Raw genomic sequence first — 18,133 nt, 5'->3', positions numbered from 1 at the left:
TACATTAATCACTATCCAGCATCTCCCTCCAATAAAAACAAAGACGTGCTCGTTGGGGCTCCGATGTAATCATGCGATCATTAAACCCTTCCACGTATAATTAAAACGAGTGATCATACACACGCGTTCGTGGAGAACTAAAATATATTGAAATGATATTGATCCTTTATAACGAAATTATATTAATTAAGAAAAAATATCTGTCTTTTAAAAATCTAAATTATTTGGGTCTTTAAAAATTCATTTTGTTTCGATTTTCTAATGTCACCCTTACATTCAGAATCAAGAATTAATTATTTGGGTAAGATTCGTCAGACCCATACAATAGTGCAATAATGCATGGATGGCGCTAGAGAATTCCAGCAACAAACTACTGTAACGAGCTTCCCTATAAAAAAAAAATAATTTAATTTAATATTATACTTATCTTAGTAAAAAAAAATCTAAGAAAAGTATATATTTTAACATCGTCAGCTTAAAATATTTATAAAAACTTTTTTGATCATAGTATTATCAATTCTAAGATGTAGGACTAAAGAGAACTATATTTTTTTATATATAAAACCACCAGAGAAAATTAATGATGAAAAAAATTCATAATAATATGTCGTAGCTGAGTCTCGAACTCTAGATCACTGATTGTTTTGCTTGTGGAATTACTAATAAACCTTGAAAAAAAATTTAGTGTGAATAGAAAAAAGGACATTAACGTAAATTCATTTTAAGCTTCACCAAAATTAGTTAGTAAAGGGGGGAGATTTTTAATAAAATAGTAAGATATTAAAGATTTGAATCTTAATTATGAGATATTGCAGAAGATTTTTTTTCCAAAATAAAAGGTGGACCTAAAAATATTGGTCATGTAAATGAATTTCTAGAACTCAAAATCAATTTGCTTTATCCTTCTTTAAGTCAAATTTGAATGAAGTATATAATGACTAATTAAATTATCACGTTGAATTAAATTGTGTATTTAATTAAAAATATATAATAATGTATTTAATATAAAAAAACTCTTTAAATTTTTTTTATCAGGACTATGTATTAAATATTTCTTTCAAATATTTATAGTCCCTATATATACGTCATCAATTAAATATTTGACTTTTCAAATATTTCAAATCTCGTAAATAAATATTTCCTCAACTAAATATTTATGGATCCCACCTATTAAATATCTTACTCTTAAATATCTCAAATTATATAATAAAATATTTCACCATTATACTTCTACCATCATTTTATTAATTTATATCTAATTTTATATTTAAATAAAATTAATTATTTTTCCCTAATTGAATTTTTAAAAAAAATAAAAAAAAAATTGACAGCCTTCATTGTTTTATTTTTCCAAACCATTAATTTTTATTTAAAAAAACTAAAAAAAATAAAATAACCATTTCCCACCTTATTAGGGCCCAATTGCATGCCACCTAAAACTAAATCACCATACAGAAACTTATGCTTGATAATTTCTAATGTCTTTCAAATATCCCCCTATCTCCCTACAATGGGGGATATTTAAAAGGGGAGGATATTTAGAGAAATATTTTCTCCAAATATCCCCCATTGAAGATGCCCTTACGTGAAAAAACATATGGATGCAAAAAAAAAAAAGTTAAATTGCTTTAGCTATTCATCCTCTAAATGGTTACATTCTTCTTTATCTTGAAATATATTATTAGTATAATCATCCTCGGGTCAAGATTAACTAGTTTGATTAAACTTGGGTTGGTCTGAGTTTGAATTTTGATATTTGACAATATATGAGAGAGAAGTCAAGTGGATCAAGAGAACCAGATACTTGACTTGGGAAATCCTAACTGAAGTTAAATAATAAAAAGTCTAACGGGAAGATTGGCAAGGGAAAATCCAAGTGGGTCAAGCAGGACCGATCACTTTGTGAGCTAGTACCAATATGTTAAGGTTAATCGGATATTAGGCAATAAAGAGTCTTGATGGGTCAATGATGACCAAATGTTGAGCAAAGAGAGCCTTGGTAGGTTGAGGTCAACCGGATACCAAGAAAGGCACGAATTTAGTCTGAAGAGGATTGAATTTAGTATTACCAATCAATTGGGGTGATGTGTCAATCGATTGGTAAACCCTAACCTCGAATTTTGGGTTTAGGGTTGGGCATATAATTGATTGACCCAAAGCAATTGATTAATGTAATTGATTGAAGACTTTATCGTGGAGCATAGAAGGTGCCGAAATCGAATGGAGCAATCGATTCTGGCATCAACAATCGATTAGGGAAATCGATGGAACAGTTTTTGTGAGAAAATAGAAAGGTGCTGAATCGATTCAAAAAATCAATTTAGTATAATCAATCAATTGGGATAATCGATTGGAAGTGTTTTCTTGTGAAAACAGAAGACTTTGGAATCGATTCACTCAATCGATTGGGAAGCTTCTTGTCACAAGAAATTGAGCGAAAGACGTAGCGAACGAGAATGATGATACGGGAAGAACATCGATGGGCTAGGTACATCTTAGGAATGAGTACTGCAGAAGAGTACAACAGTGGAGTGAGAAGGGCGTGCGCAACACATCTAAGGGACGTGAAACCAGGAAGAAATCCACTTGAGGAGAAGGTCGAAGTTGGATTTGGGTGAACTCAATTCCGGATAACCGGAGCATCACCCATGGAGACCAAAAATGGTCAACTATATAAGTTGACCATGAAGACCTGAGGTGCCTCAGTTGTCTTGAGGTGCCTCGGATGCCCAATAGAGCAGCTGCTATGGAAGAGACTTAAGGCTCCTCAATTAACTAGAGGCGCCTCAGATGAACAGTAGTCAAGGTGCTTCAATTAAGTTGGAGGCCCCTCTAATGAAGCAGAACAATATTGTGGCGCGGATAAAAAAGCAGGAATCCATGTCAACACAATCGAGGCGCCTCCGACTGATCCAAGGCGCCTCAAAATAGACAGATCAGAAAGCAAACGTTGCATGGATAAAACTTTTCTAGTTGGAGGCATCCTAGACCACTCGAGGTGCCTCGAATTGCCACATCAGCAAAACAGTCACTTTAATTGTTAAGCTATAGATAGAGCCCTGAAACAGTTGTAAAGAACACACCTATACTTGCATTTCCATTCTTGTTCTTCATTGTTTTTGTACTCAATTGTTGTAAGGTGTTGCTCTGCCTCCGAGATTGTCAAACAAGTAGTTTTGATAGTGAGTTTTCTATTGCCTTAGATTAACAACCACTCACATTGCAACTAAGTAACTTTTATGTCTCAGACTTATTTCTTTTATGTTATTTTTAATTACTTAATGTGTGTATCCTTACTAAGTTAAAAAAGCAAGAGAAATTGCATTTTTGATTTGTAAGTTATTTATCCTCCTCTAGTCGGCCCATCCATTTTAACAATTGGTATCAAATCTCAACCGCTTTAGAAAGACTAACTACCAACTAAAATAATAGGAAGATGACTAGATCAAGCATTCATCCACCAAAGTTCAAGGGAAAGTTCACATTTTGGAAGCGTAAAATGGAGATATTATTTAAAATAGATTTTGATATTTTATTAATAATTAAATATGATTTTGAAGTACTTAAGAACAAGAATGGAGAAGAAACAGAAGAATACCAATGTAACTAGAAGCAGCAAATCAAGATTATAGTGAACAATAAAGTTGATTTCCACCTTTTGAGTATACTACTACCCTAAAAAATCAACGGAGGCCAAGCTAGAAAGACGAGATTTACTCAGAAATTAGCTCAGCAACTTCCTGATGGAAAAAGGGGGGGGGGGGGGGGGGGGGGCACAACTACATGCCAACTTAAAGGAACTCATCACTGTACTCAATAACCTCGGAGAAATGGTCTCAAATCGGTATGCACTTCGATATGCATTAAATGCATTTCCTATGACTCCAAATTTGACATTTATAGTAGACTCCTACTACATCTTCAAGGATCTTGAGGTAACTTAGAAAATTTCAATTTTGGGGACCAGCTCTAGGGGATCGTTGATGTGGCGGTTCCACATTTTTGAGGTAACTTAGAAAATTTATTTTCGACTTTGAAATTACACAAGTCTTGTTGTACATGACTAAGAAAAGAAAAGAACTTGAATGAGAACCAAGCACTAAAAGCAAAGCAGAATAAACCAGATTCAAACACGTTTCACGATGAATATCAAGAAGCTTATCTGGTAAGGAAAATACATAATTTTTTTAAAACTAACAACTTTGATAAGAGACGGGCCATAAAGCTTCTACAAAGAAAGGATAAAAGAAAAATAAGGTGCTACAAGTATAATGAAGAAGGACACATTAAGAACTATTGCCCCCAATTGAAAAGTAAAGGAAAATAGAAAGAAAAATGATTCAAGCAAAAGAATCTCAAAGCAATATGAAGCGAGTCATCATTAGAAGAGTCTGAGACCGAGAAATACATTGGACTAGTACTAATAACAAGTCACCAAGAAGAAGATGATGAAGTACTTCAGAAGAGAGCATCGATGAAGAGGGAGCATCTATCAACGAGTCTGACACGATAAGTGAGGTACTATTCTTACCCTCCTATAAAAAAATATGATGCAATTAAAATGCTAAGTAAATCCTTATATAAGACTAGGATAAACTATATAATTTCAAAGAAAAACTATGCATGCTTACTTAGAAGATATAAATAAACTTAAGGTTGAAAATGCTAAATTGAAAGAGCAAATAGAAATGTTAAAAAAAATCATGCAGGCTCAAATTTCTTATAATCTCCAAAAAGAAACTTTAGTTACAATGGGGAGCTTAATTAGTATATTAGAAAATATAGGACTAAACTGCAAAAGTGTTAAAAATTAATATTTCTAAAAAAAATACTTGATCAATCTAGTAGAGAGAAGTTTATTTTGAATTTCTAAATCTGTTTTAATCTATTAGATTTTTATATTGCTAGTAATTTAGTATTTACTTGAAATTAATTTTTCACAAACATACTATTCAATTTTAATTCATTTTAAAATTTTCTGTGTTAGACAAAAAATGTTATCTTTTATAAAATAGTTTCGAAAATTTTCAACTGTTATATAATTATTTATTAATTTTTTATCAAAAAAAGAAATTTTAAAATTAATTTTTTTTGAAAATTAAATTTTAAACTTTGATTTCTTTATAGATAACTATTATATTTTTAGTGTTCATAAAAATTAGTACGATTTTTAGAGTCAAAATCTATTTTTAGGCATTTAATTTCAAGAATTTCTATTTCTATAAAGAAAACTATTTTCTCACTTTAAGAAAAGTCATTTTCTAGTAAATTTTTTTCTTATAATCATATTGTTTATGTTTTATATTGACAAAAAGTTTAATAATTTTTTGAAGGTTAAAACTAATTTTCAAGTTTTTTGGAAAATCTGGATTTTAATCCTAGAAATTCATATATTTGAAAAATAATTCTTTAAAAAATATAGACTTGCTTACTATAGGTAGATCCCCTAGAAAAGTTTTTAGATTTTTTTTTAATCTTTTTCTCTCATTTTATTTATCATATTTTTTTTATATGATTAAAAGGGGAGAAATTATGGAGATTAAATTAAGGGGGAGATTGATTGTAAAAGTTAAGTTAGGTCTTGCGTATTTGATGTCTTGTATCTAAGTATGTATAACTTAGGAACACAAGTTAGACTCGTCAATTTGGGTTGGGACCGTCGGGTTGGCTCATCCTGCCAAACAATTTAAATGGGTTGGATTAGAATTTTATCAACTTAAGCCCATCGCAGGCCGACCCGTCTAGGCCCGCGACGGACTTGGGTTAACCTGCGAGTTGAGAAACACATGTAAACCAAGTTTTATGTCAATATATTATCTTTCTTTATTATAATTTTGAAATATAAATAATACTTTTCATTAAATATTAGTACTTATTTGTGTCCATTTATATTTAAAATACCTATTTCTGAATACATTTGATTGATAAAATCTTTTCAAAATAAAACATTGTGTTGGTACAAGGAGCACCAAATGATCGAACTTAAGTTTTGATAATGACAAAGGATTCTAAATTAAGTGTTATTGTTGTCCTAACGAGTTGAAATGAATATGCAGGAAGTCCTAAGTGATTTTAGACAAAATAAAAGTCTTAGTTGAGGCCAGACAAAAGGTGGAAAGTCCTAGTTGTGGTTAGGCAACGAAGTCTTGGTCTATGGGATTGGCAAACACTTGGCAGGGCGAGGATGTCGGGTGAAATCCTAGGGTAGAGGGCCTGTTTGACAAAAAGTAAATTCTCTTGAGAGAAGTAAGGACGCATTCCTTGTAGAGAGAACAGTAGACGTCGATTCGACCTAGGGTTTCATTGAAAATCTGAAAGTCAAAACCAAACAGTCTAGAGGTCGTTAAAGTATTCATATTTTATTGTGCTAGCTTTGTTTTATAGAGTATGTTTTATATTTTAGACTAACATGTCTTGTAGGGAGTGAAATACACAAAAAAGCTTCGGGTGAATAGTGCTCAAGGCGCCTCCAATGGTACTGGAGACGCCTTGGACACCATGGTCAAAGGCCTCGCGCGAGAGGGCGCAAAGGCGCCTTCTAGGATGCTGAAGGCACCCTGGATGTTGGAGTGAAGACGCCTTCGAGTGCCTTAAAGGTGCATTCGAAGAGAAAAAACTTACAGACTACATATTTTATTGTGACCGAGGCTTTAGGGATAAAACTTACAGTTGGAGGCACCTTGGATGGTCTTGAAGGTGCTATCAAGAACCTATAAAAGAAGTCTTTGAGCAACTTCTTCCACACAACTCATTCTCGCAATCTCTCTCTTGCGCACTGCTTCAAAGATGATCCTACGACTCCGTGACACAACTCCAACGACCGAAAGCCCGACTCTCCAAACCTTAAGTCATCGGTATAATTTTCTTTTATAAAGCACTTAAATTATATATTTCTTGTAATCATCTTTTATACTTATAATTTTGTGAACTATTAAAATTATCCAAAGTAAATACTCAATGAGTGAGGGCCTTTGAATAGAAATCATCACAAATTTTGAACCAAATAAAAATGTTAGGACCAAAAGTAGCTAGAGGGGGGGGGGGGGGGAATAGCTCGTCGCGTACGCTCGGTGCTCGGCGTTGCTTGTTCCTTCAAAGATGTGCAGCGAAAAATACAGAAACAAACACACAACGCTAACACGGTTGGTTTTACTTGGTATCCACCTCACAAGAGGTGACTAATCCAAGGATCCACACCAACACACACACCCTCCACTAAATAAAACTCTCCTTTGTGGTAACTACCAAGGGCGGAGAAGCCCTACAATACTCAATACAAGAAGAGAGGAAAATGATACAAGAAATACAAGCTTACAAGCTTACAATGAGTACAAAACCCTAACCCTAGCTTCTCTTCTTGGCTTTGATCCGCCTCTTGACTTGGAGAGCTTCCAAGATCCTTCAAGAACTGGCGATCTGAGCTTTGTGAGTGAGGAGAGAACTGGAGTGAATCGGAGAAGTTCTACCGCAGCCATCGAACGCTGCAGCTCTATAAACGACGCCAACGGTCGGATCCCGATCGATTCAATGTTCCCAATCGATCGGAGGCTTTGGATCGATCCACGGATCGATCCAGCGCCTTTCGCTCGAAACACGCCGGATCGATCCACGGATCGATCCGACGCTTATCGCGGGGAGCCTCCAATCGATCCACCGATCGATTGGTACTCTGATCGATCCACGGATCGATCCGTGGCTCGTCATTGACAGTCCGATCGATCCACCGATCGATCCAGCCCGGATCGATCCATCGATCATCCAAAGACTTGGTTTTGTCCAAAACCAAGTCCTAAACCTCCCAAACCAACATCCGGTCAACCTTGACCTGTTGGTATGTCATGCCTAGCATCTAGTCACCCTTGACTGCTAGGACTCCCTTACAAGTGTCCACCCTTCACCCACTGGACTTTTCTCCGCTAAGGCATCCCACAACCTTGACCTACTTGGACTTTTCTTTCATGCCACAGTCAATCCTTTGACCTACTTGGACTTCCCAACACCGGATGTCCGATCATCCTTGATCCATCTGGATTTTCCTTGCCCGGCTTCACTCAGGACTTTCACCTAGCTTCACTCACTAGGGTTTTCCATCCGCCTAGCTTCCACTAGGACTTTCACCTAGCTTCACTCACTAGGATTTCCATAGCTTCACTCACTAGGACTTTCAGCTTCACTCACTGTGATTTCCTCTCGCCTAGCTTCACCACTAGGACTTTCACCGGCTTCACTCACCAGATTTCCTCTCACCGGCTTCACCTCCAGACTTTCATTTTGCCTAACATCCCGGTTAGGACTTCCTAGTCAAGTATTGACCTACTTGACTCTTCTTCAATCAATATCTTATTGTCAAACATCTAAACCCAAACCAAGACTCACCTTGGTTACCCAAGTCAACCTTGACACGAGGGATATGCACCAACAATCTCCCCTTTTGATGTTTGACAATACCACAATAACACTTACAATTCCATATGTAAGTTAGAATAATCCCATAGCCTCCTTCTTCATGCCACTAGGTAATGAAAGCATAAATTAAGCTCTTCATTCTCCCCCTAAGAGGGCAAACTCCCTCTAGGTAATGAAAGCCTAACTTACTCCCTTTCATGAGTCCTTTCATTCTCCCCCTATGACCTTCCCATAGGTAATGAAGGACTAAGCTTAACCATACATTCTCCCCTTATTGGCACACATCAACCCATCGTTGGACACACATCAACCTATGCTCCAATTCTGGGCACACTTCAACAAATCCATTTGTTGAAGACTCTCCCCCTGAAGAGTTGCTCATCGTTGTTCACAACATCACTCGTTGTGATCAACACGATAATCCCATACCCTTCATTTATCCTTAACTTCTCCCTCAATGTAGACAACTACCCAACCTTGAGCATTATCTACCACTTGAGTGTCCACTTGAAATAATGAGGATATCCACTCCCCATTTCTCCCCATTTCAAGTTTAAATGCTCAACCTTGAGCAAGTTCACAACAGAAAGTTAACCACCTTCCATGGTTCATGAAAAATAATTTTCATGTCTTTAAAGAGTCCCTCCCCCTAAAGACATGTTGGTAACTTCTGTCATTGCACCAACAATGACTTGGAATCCCTAAACCATTAGGAAACCCAAATTTAGAAGTTTTTGAGGTTCAAATATTCAAAATTTGAAACAACCTCAACCTAAACTTCTACTTAGTCTTCGTTAACCAATCCATCCTTGTTTTCAACATGAAAACACCCTTTGTATGTATACAAATGTATTTAAGGAGTTTGGAATGGTTACCTAGACTCAAAGAGGTTCAAAGATGCTGAAATCAGCCTAAATCAGCAACTTGGATCGATTGAGTTGGGTTCCAATCGATTGAACCTTTCTGAATCGATCCACTGGACGATTCTCTCGGATCGATCGGTCGATCGATCCAACGCTTCCCGGGAATTTCCATTTGAATCGATCCATGGATCGATTCAGAACTCCAATCGATCCATGGATCGATCGAGACTCCAGATAAATCCATTTCCCAACTTCAGAAACCCCTAGAAAATTCTACAAAAATCCAAAAATTATGAAATTTCGTGTAGACATTATTTAGGGCATACTTAATCATGGAAAAATAGCTTTCTATGAAAATACATCATATTTTCAAAGATTGACACAAACTTGAAAACTTGCAAAAACTTTAGTGTTTTTCTTCAAGTTTGTGTCTAACTATTCAATGGTGATTACTATCAAAAGATAGCCTTCACCAAGGTTTTCCAAAAACATTTTAAAAACATTTTCAAAACCAATATCCCATCATGTTCCTTGGGCATAATGCACATGACTTGTACATTAGCTTTCCCAATGATGGGAAAACACATAACTATGTGTTTTGATGAATTTAAAACTCAAAGGAATGCACTAAATCAACATCTTGAGCTTTGTTCATCATCCTAACATCTCACTTGTATATAATATGCACTAAAACACATACAAGTCACCTTAGAGGTCTTTGTGAGATGTAAAATTTGGTTTTGCCCTATTCTAGGGATCATGCATATCTATCTAGGCATTTTAGAGATATTAGACATCCACCCAGGATGTCACTTGTCAATAAGTGTCGTTAGATGCCATTTGTCCTTAATTACAAGGAATTAAAACTTAATGCATGATTATGTTATGGCATACATCAAAAGAAAATAATTTTCAAAAGAAAATATCCTATTGCTACATGATGTATGAATGTCATGACATGGTATTTTTTTTTTTTTGATTTTTCATAATAAAACATGAATGTAAAAATAGACATGATGTCATGACATATGATGGGCAAACAATCATGGCAAGATTTAGCATAAATAAAATATACCTAGATTAACTATCTAAGTATCCTTAAAGTCTTAGCTAAACTTACACCTTAAACCTAGATTGCCCTAAAGTGCTTCAAGAAAATGCCAAAGCCTAAGTTTGCATTTCTTATTCCCTTGATTAATTTATGCCAATTAAAATTAAGCATATTCCTCAAATGTTGGCATATTCCATTTTTCCTCAAGAGTAGCACTTTTAAATTTAAGGCCCGGATTGCCTTAAATTGCCTAAGAACATACCAAAAACTCAACTTGATAGTTCTTATTAATTTTCCAATATGTGCCATTTAAGATTAAAATCAATTCTTCCACCATTAGGCACATTTTACTCTTTCAAGGAGTAATCAATAATTCCATTTCATTTTCAAAGGTTAACAAAAACCTTGAAAATGCTCCTTGAGTGTCAATTTCCTCAAAGTTGGGTTAACTACCCTTCTAATCGGAGTTGACACTCTCTAACCCATCTATGGGGTAGAGAAGATGCTCCTAGGAACCCAACACCTATTGGTGCTCCTTGGATGCTCTAGGTACTCACTAGGGATAACTTCCCTAGATACCTTCCTAGTGACCTTGTTGGGCTTCTTAGAAGCCTTGGTCACATTTTCTAGGTCAACTCTAGGGATAACCTCCCTTGTGACCTTGTTTGTGACTTTCTTAGACTTCTTAGAAGTCTTAGTCACATTTGTTGCAAAAGTACTCTTAGGGATGACTTCCCTAGTATTTTTGGCTTGACCACTAGACCTAGGGTTTGTTCCATAACTATATGGAACTCTTTGGTAAGAGGGCACATCCTTCTTAGCCTTTGGTTTGTATCCCAAACCTCTATGGCCATTGGATGACTTTTGTACCCCTAAACCTAGGTTATGCTCATTTTGCCCTAATAGGATATTTTCCATCCTTTTTAGGGTCTTTTCCATTTTATCAAGCCTTGATCTCAAGACTTGATTTTCTATCACTAAGTCCTTAGTTTTTGGTTTTTCATTTGATCCATGAGCATTTTTGTTTCTAGGCTTGTATCTTACATCCTTAGAGTTATCGCCTAAGTTTTTACCTACATTCCTAGCCTTAGGGATAGTAGTTTTTTCCTTAAACCCTCATGCTTCCTATTCTTATGGTAAATCGCATTAAGATGATAAAATTTGACCTAGCATGCTTTTTACCATTTTGCAAGGGAATAGGCTCAATGAATGTTACCTTCTTCTTTACCTTGACTAGTGCCTCCTTGAGCCTTGACCATCTTCTTCCCCTTGGGGCATTGACTGTAATGCCCTTTTTGTTGACACAAGAAGCACACAATGTGCTCCTTGCTCTTCTTTGTCCCGGGGGTGGTCTCCTTGAGCTTCTCCTTGCCCTTTTGTGCCATTTGGCCCTTCTTCTTGGCCAATTTAGGGCATTTGCTCTTGTAGTGCCCACTTTCCCTACACTCAAAACATATTATATGATTTTTATTTTTAATTAAAACATTTATACCTTCTTGTATAGGGATGACACTTGCTCCTCCATTTGATATTTCTTGAATTTGGAGGTGGCACAATCTTCTTCTTCACTTGACCCGGATGTAGAAGCTTCTCCTTCTTCTTGATCCGGCGTCAAGAATTGCTCCCCTCAATCCTAGAGGTGGAGGCTTCATCATTTTGAATGTGAAACAAGGAGTATGCTCCCTCCTTGTTCTTGGTTGCATTCCCTGATGATGAAGCTTCTTGGATTTCTTCTTCGAGGTTGAGCATCTCTCAACCTCGGAGTCCTCCGTCTTGGTCTTGATCCAATGATATGTCCTCTTTGGATTCTCTTGATTTGATACAGTGGAGGGGATCTCATGAATTCTTGCCAATTTGCTCCAAAGCTCCTTGGCATCTTCAAACTCTCCAATTTGTTCCAAGATGTTGCTTGGCAATAAATTGACCAAAAGCTTGGTCACTTTGTCATTGGCCTCACATCTTTGGATTTGGTCTTAGCTCCACTTGCTCCTTTTGAGTACTTTGCCCTTGGAATTTGTGGGAGCTTCAAAACCTTCCATGAGAGCAAACCATTGCTCTATCTCCATCATAAAGAAATTTTTGATTCTTGATTTCCAAGAATCGAAGCTTGTCAATGAATATGGTGGAGCCACCCTTGTGTCAAATCCAAGTCCATCTTGGAATTGCATCTTGAAGTTGAGCTTGATAAAGTCTTGAACATTGAAGAATTTGCTTCAACTTCTTCACCCTCTAGACTTATTGCCCCTTCCGGCGATGATTCCGTGAAGAGCGGCCTCCCTCTGATACCACTTGTTAGGACCAAAAGTAGCTAGAGGGGGTGAATAGCTCGTTGCGCTTGTCGCTGGCGTTGCTTGTTCCTTCAAAGATGTGCAGCGGAAAATACAGAAACAAACACACAACGCTAACACGGTTGATTTTACTTGGTATCCACCTCACAAGAGGTGACTAATCCAAGGATCCACACCAACACACACACCCTCCACTAAATAAAACTCTCCTTTGTGGTAACTACTAGACTAAACTCTACTAAATACAAGAAGAGAAGGATACAAGAAATACAAGCTTAGTCTTACAATGAAAACCCTAACCCTAGCTTCTCTTCTTCAGTCCGCCTCTTGACTTGGAGAGCTTCCAAGATCCTTCAAGAACTGCGATCCGAGCTTTGTGAGCGCCGTGGAGGAGTTGCAGAACTCGGAGTGAATCGAGAAGTTCTACCAGACCATCGAACGCGCAGCTATAAACGACGCCAACGGTCGGATCCCGATCGATTCAATGTTCCCAATCGAGGGAGGCTTTGGATCAATCCACGGATCGATCCGAGCGCCTGGTACGCCGATCTGATCCACGATCGATCCAGGCTTATCGCGACAGGCGCTCAATCGATCCACGATCGATTGAGATCTCCGGATCGATCCACGGATCGATCCGAAGCTCGTCGATTGTGTCGAGGTCGATCCACCGATCGATCCACCGATCGATCAGAGATATCCAACACTTGGTTTTGTCCAAAACCAAGTCCTAAACCTCCTAAACCAACATCCGCCAACCTCGACCTCATGCTCATGCCTAGCATCTACTTGACTCGCTAGACTCCTGTCCCGGCCATCACCCTTGACCCACTGACTTTCTCTCTGCAAGTATCCGCCAACCTTTGACCTAGACTTTTCTTTCATGCCAAGTATCCAATCAATCCTTTGACCTACTTGACCAGATGTCACTCATCCTGGATTTTCCCTGCTCGGCTTCACTCACCGGACTTTCACCTAGCTTCACTCACTAGGGTTTTCCATCCGCCTAGCTTCACTCACTAGGACTTTCACCCAGCCAGGATTTTCCATCTACCTAGCTTCACTCACTAGACTTTCACCCAGCTTCACTCACTAGATTTCCATCCGCCAGCTTCACCACTAGGACTTTTACTTCACCACTAGGACTTCACCGCTCACACCACCAGATTTCTTCCCGCCGGCTTCACTCACCGGACTCTTCCTACCGCTTCACTCACCGTGAACATTTCCGCTTATAACATCCGGACCTACTTGACTCTTCTTCAATCAATATCTTATTGTCAAACATCTAAACCCAAACCAAGACTCGGTTTGGTTACCCAGGTCAACCTTGACCTGAGGGATATTGCACCAACAATAAAGTCAATTCGTTTTAAACTTCAATATTAACGAGATTCACAAGCCACTCCCCTATGCAATGATCCAACACATTGAAGATATGAAACTTTTTTATTTTTAAAAAAAATTTGATGGGCCCATGGGCTGGCCCACCTAACCCGTAACCCACCTTGGATTGGGTTGGGTTGGGGATTTACCAACCCACCAAGATGATGGGTCAGCCCGCCCTGCCTTGCTAGATGGTTGGTCCGCCACTAGCCAACCTATCCCACCACAAGTTGACCCATCTGTGCACAAGAAGTCGAGCTGAAGATGCATCGAGTCCCATCAACTCTCTTCTCATACCATCCTTCGTGCTCACTACATCTTCTACTTGACTTCTTATGTTTCTAAGTCCTTCCACACTCAAACATAAGACATCAAACACACATGACTTAACTTAATTCGATTGATCATATCAAAACTAACTTGAGGTACTTACAAAGTCAAGGTTATAAAGGAAGTTTTCCTTAGTATTGACCTTGAGAAAACTAGCACGACTAAGCCTTCTAAGAAGTCTAGAAAAGTTATTAGGAAGGTATCTAGAAAAGTTATCCCTAGTGAGTGCCTAGTGTACTCAAGGAGCACCAATATGTATTGGATTTCTAACAGTATAATTTTTCACACAAAATGAGTTTACAATGTGTCAACTCTAAATGAAGGGTAGTTAACCCAATTATAGTAAATATGACACTTTAGGGTATTTTCAAGGCATTATGATATTTGAAAATGGAAATTCAATTTTTACTCTTGAAGAGTTTAAAATGTACCAATAAAATTTGAAATATTGAGATTAATCAAATCGGCACAAATAGGATAAAAATCAAAAGTGTATTAACACATTTGAGGGAGATAGGACCATCTATGTCAATTCATGTTTTTGGCATAGTGATTAGTTATTGAAATTTAGATGAAAATCTAAGTATTTTCTATGTGCTATAATTGTCATATTTTGTGTGTCCTATCACATGTCATAATATCATATTATTCATTCATTTTGATATGATATTATAGTATTAGTATTTTAACATATGTCATATCATACATGCATCATTTAAATATGATGAATTTTCTTTTTTAAAATTATGCATTTGATATATGACATATTCATTATCATGTATTATTTTAATTCTTTATAATTAAGGATAATAAAATTAATTGACATCCTAGATAGAATGATCAAAGTTAAAATTCCTAGATAGAGATACATGATCCTTTAGTTATGAAAAAACTAACTTTACATCTCACAAGATCATAAGATAACTTGTATGTATATTGAGACATATTATATATAAGTGAGATGTTATGAGAACGAGCAATATTCAAGATGTTGATTTAATGCATCTATATGAGTTTTAGTTTCATCAAAATACATGAATTTTGTGAAGTCTAATCATGGAGAAAAGCAAATGTGCAAGTCTTGAATATTTATCCCAAAGATCGTAGTTGAAAATTTGTTCTGAAAATAATTTTAAAAATACTTTAAAAAATCTTAGTGAAGTCTATTTATTGATAGAAATCACTATTGATTAGTTAGATACAAAGTTAGAGTAAAATATTGAAGATTTCAATAGTTTTAAATTTATATCATTATTTGAAAATGAGATATATTTTCATAGTAAACTGATATTATATAATATAAGTAATGTCTACGTAAAATTTCATGACTTTTTGAATATCATAGAATTATTTATGAATTTCTGAATTTTAGACAGAAAGTAGATTTGAGAAATCAGTAATATCAATCGATTAGGCACTATTGTTAGTTAAAGCTGTCACGCCCCAGAGGAGTCCCTGTTTGAAAAAAATTTCAGCGGCATCTCCCCTGTACGGGTGACAATCTAAAGCGTTTCTACATACAAAATATACATCAGCCACATTCGGCTAGAATATATACACAACCACGTAGATTATATCATCAGCCCACTCGACTGGAACAAAATAAACACAACCACGCAGTTTAATAAGTCTACATGGCTGAAAACACAATAAACGCAGCGGAAAACACAAAATAATACGAACGTAAGACCAACAATGATACTAACAAAAATACCTGCAATCACCAGACTTGACTCCAAAATTCACATCGACTTATTGAAAAGTAAAAAAAAAATACACAAAATCAACATACCACCCAAATGATAACAAAACCCAAAAAAAAATATCCTCGAGTGTGACGTAGGACCCAGGACTGGCAGCCGACATCTCTCCAAGCATCCAAGACTCATCTACCTGTTACCTGGCGAAAGAAAACCAATTTGCGAGGTGGTGAGTATGGGAACTCAGCGGGTAAAGAAAGAGGTAGTGCATGAACATAACATATAAGTAGAGAGTGTCAACAGTATACAGTCTCATAAGAGGAATAACAGATACTACAATAGAACTAAAATAAATGCTCATACCTGAAACCATATCCTAGGCTAGGTATAGTAGGTTAGAACTGGTACTAATCTGCTACAGTACCTCTCATAACTACAGAGGTAATAAGCAAGGTATATATAAATTTCCAATGACTAAACATCTACAATGAGAATATATCTCATCATAAGTAAACATATCAACATATGTGAACAACAACAGTAAGTAAGCAATAATAGTATATATAAACAGCAGCAGTCAAAGCTATTACAAACAGCGTATGCACGGATGGTCACTCCCGCCCACCTCTCTGTACCATGACCCCTGTATGGTCGAGAGGTCAGGTCAGTGACAGACTGTACACCACTCCAGCTACCACTCGCTCAAGTGGCCGAGGGGACAGTTGCATAGTAACTAACTAGCTACATCTGCGACGGGGTCCCTGCTGCTCGTAACTCCAGCTACCACTCTCCATGAGTGGCCGAGTGCGGCACGACTGGACAAGCGGCATCAACTCCAGCTACCACTCTCTCGAGTGGCCGAGGATGTGACCCTGGTCAACGACCCTCTCGACCGTAAGGGAGAATCGGTAGTTGACATGCATGCCATGACATGATGCGTCAAATGCAACAATCATCATACAAATATAAGCAAAATTTAGGTATGTTACATGAATCCAGCATGCTCAATATAGTACATAAATAAGCAATAGTCAAAGCATACAAATATGATATCTAATATCTGCTACTGATCATGGACAACAACAAGAGACTGTATAGATATGGAAACGACTTTCTCAAAGATCGCATGGAAGTATCAAGTGCAAGAAAATAAGAGTGGAGTCAAGGTAAAAATAATTTCTTATCCAAAATAGTTCATGCACCAAGGTCAAAGTACTAAAAGAAACAAAGCAAGAAGTACCCACCTTTACTTGTCGACCATGCTAGGCTGTCTCCACTTCGGAACACTTGGCTCGTAGCAATGTCCTGCAACAAATCATATGATTACAACCAAATCCCCTCATACCTCAACTAGTTACCTAAATCCAATTCAAACAAAAAACCCTACTGAACCACGCCATTATACCCTCTACAACACGCCATGAATCAACCCTACCTAATTCATGCAAATGACCACTCACGACTAATCGTGTAACAGAATTAATCAACTAACATGGATAACGAATTAATCAAGTAAATCTCCAAATAAGTCCTCCATAAATCTACAAATCTATCCAATGAGAAACAGAATCACTAAAGGCAGAGACTGAATCACAAAATTTAAACTAGCATTTAAGGAAACTAATGTATACAACCTAACCCCTGCTTAGCAAAGTAGAGAATGGATTACAGAAGTTGGAGAAATAACCTATCCCATAACAGAGCATTAATTTAGATCAGAGTAGCAGTTAATACTATAAACTACAGCAAGCCTTAACTACCCTTACTTAGTATTCCTTATGCAGAATTACAGCATACTAAGGAAGTATAAATGAACCACCAAACCTTCACCAACACTAGTATCTTCTAGAATTGACAGACGCCGTAGAAATTACTAAACAGTCCCATTGTAGCCTATCCTATCCAACAATCATCCTAGCACTTCAAAAGCACACAATGAAATAGGAAATCATCTCAACCCGAGTACATAAAAACAAACCTAGTACCCTACACCGAAAATCTGTCCACCATATTACAACTAGTTTGAGGGATCTAGAACTCCATCAAAACCAAATGACTTTACCTAAATTCACAGCAGGCATAAGAGGAACAAGATGGAAAACAACTACC

The sequence above is a fragment of the Zingiber officinale genome, chromosome 3A (genome assembly GCF_018446385.1).
Source record: "Zingiber officinale cultivar Zhangliang chromosome 3A, Zo_v1.1, whole genome shotgun sequence".
NCBI classification, from domain to species: Eukaryota; Viridiplantae; Streptophyta; class Magnoliopsida; order Zingiberales; family Zingiberaceae; genus Zingiber; species Zingiber officinale.
Note: the sequence above shows the minus strand (reverse complement) of the source record.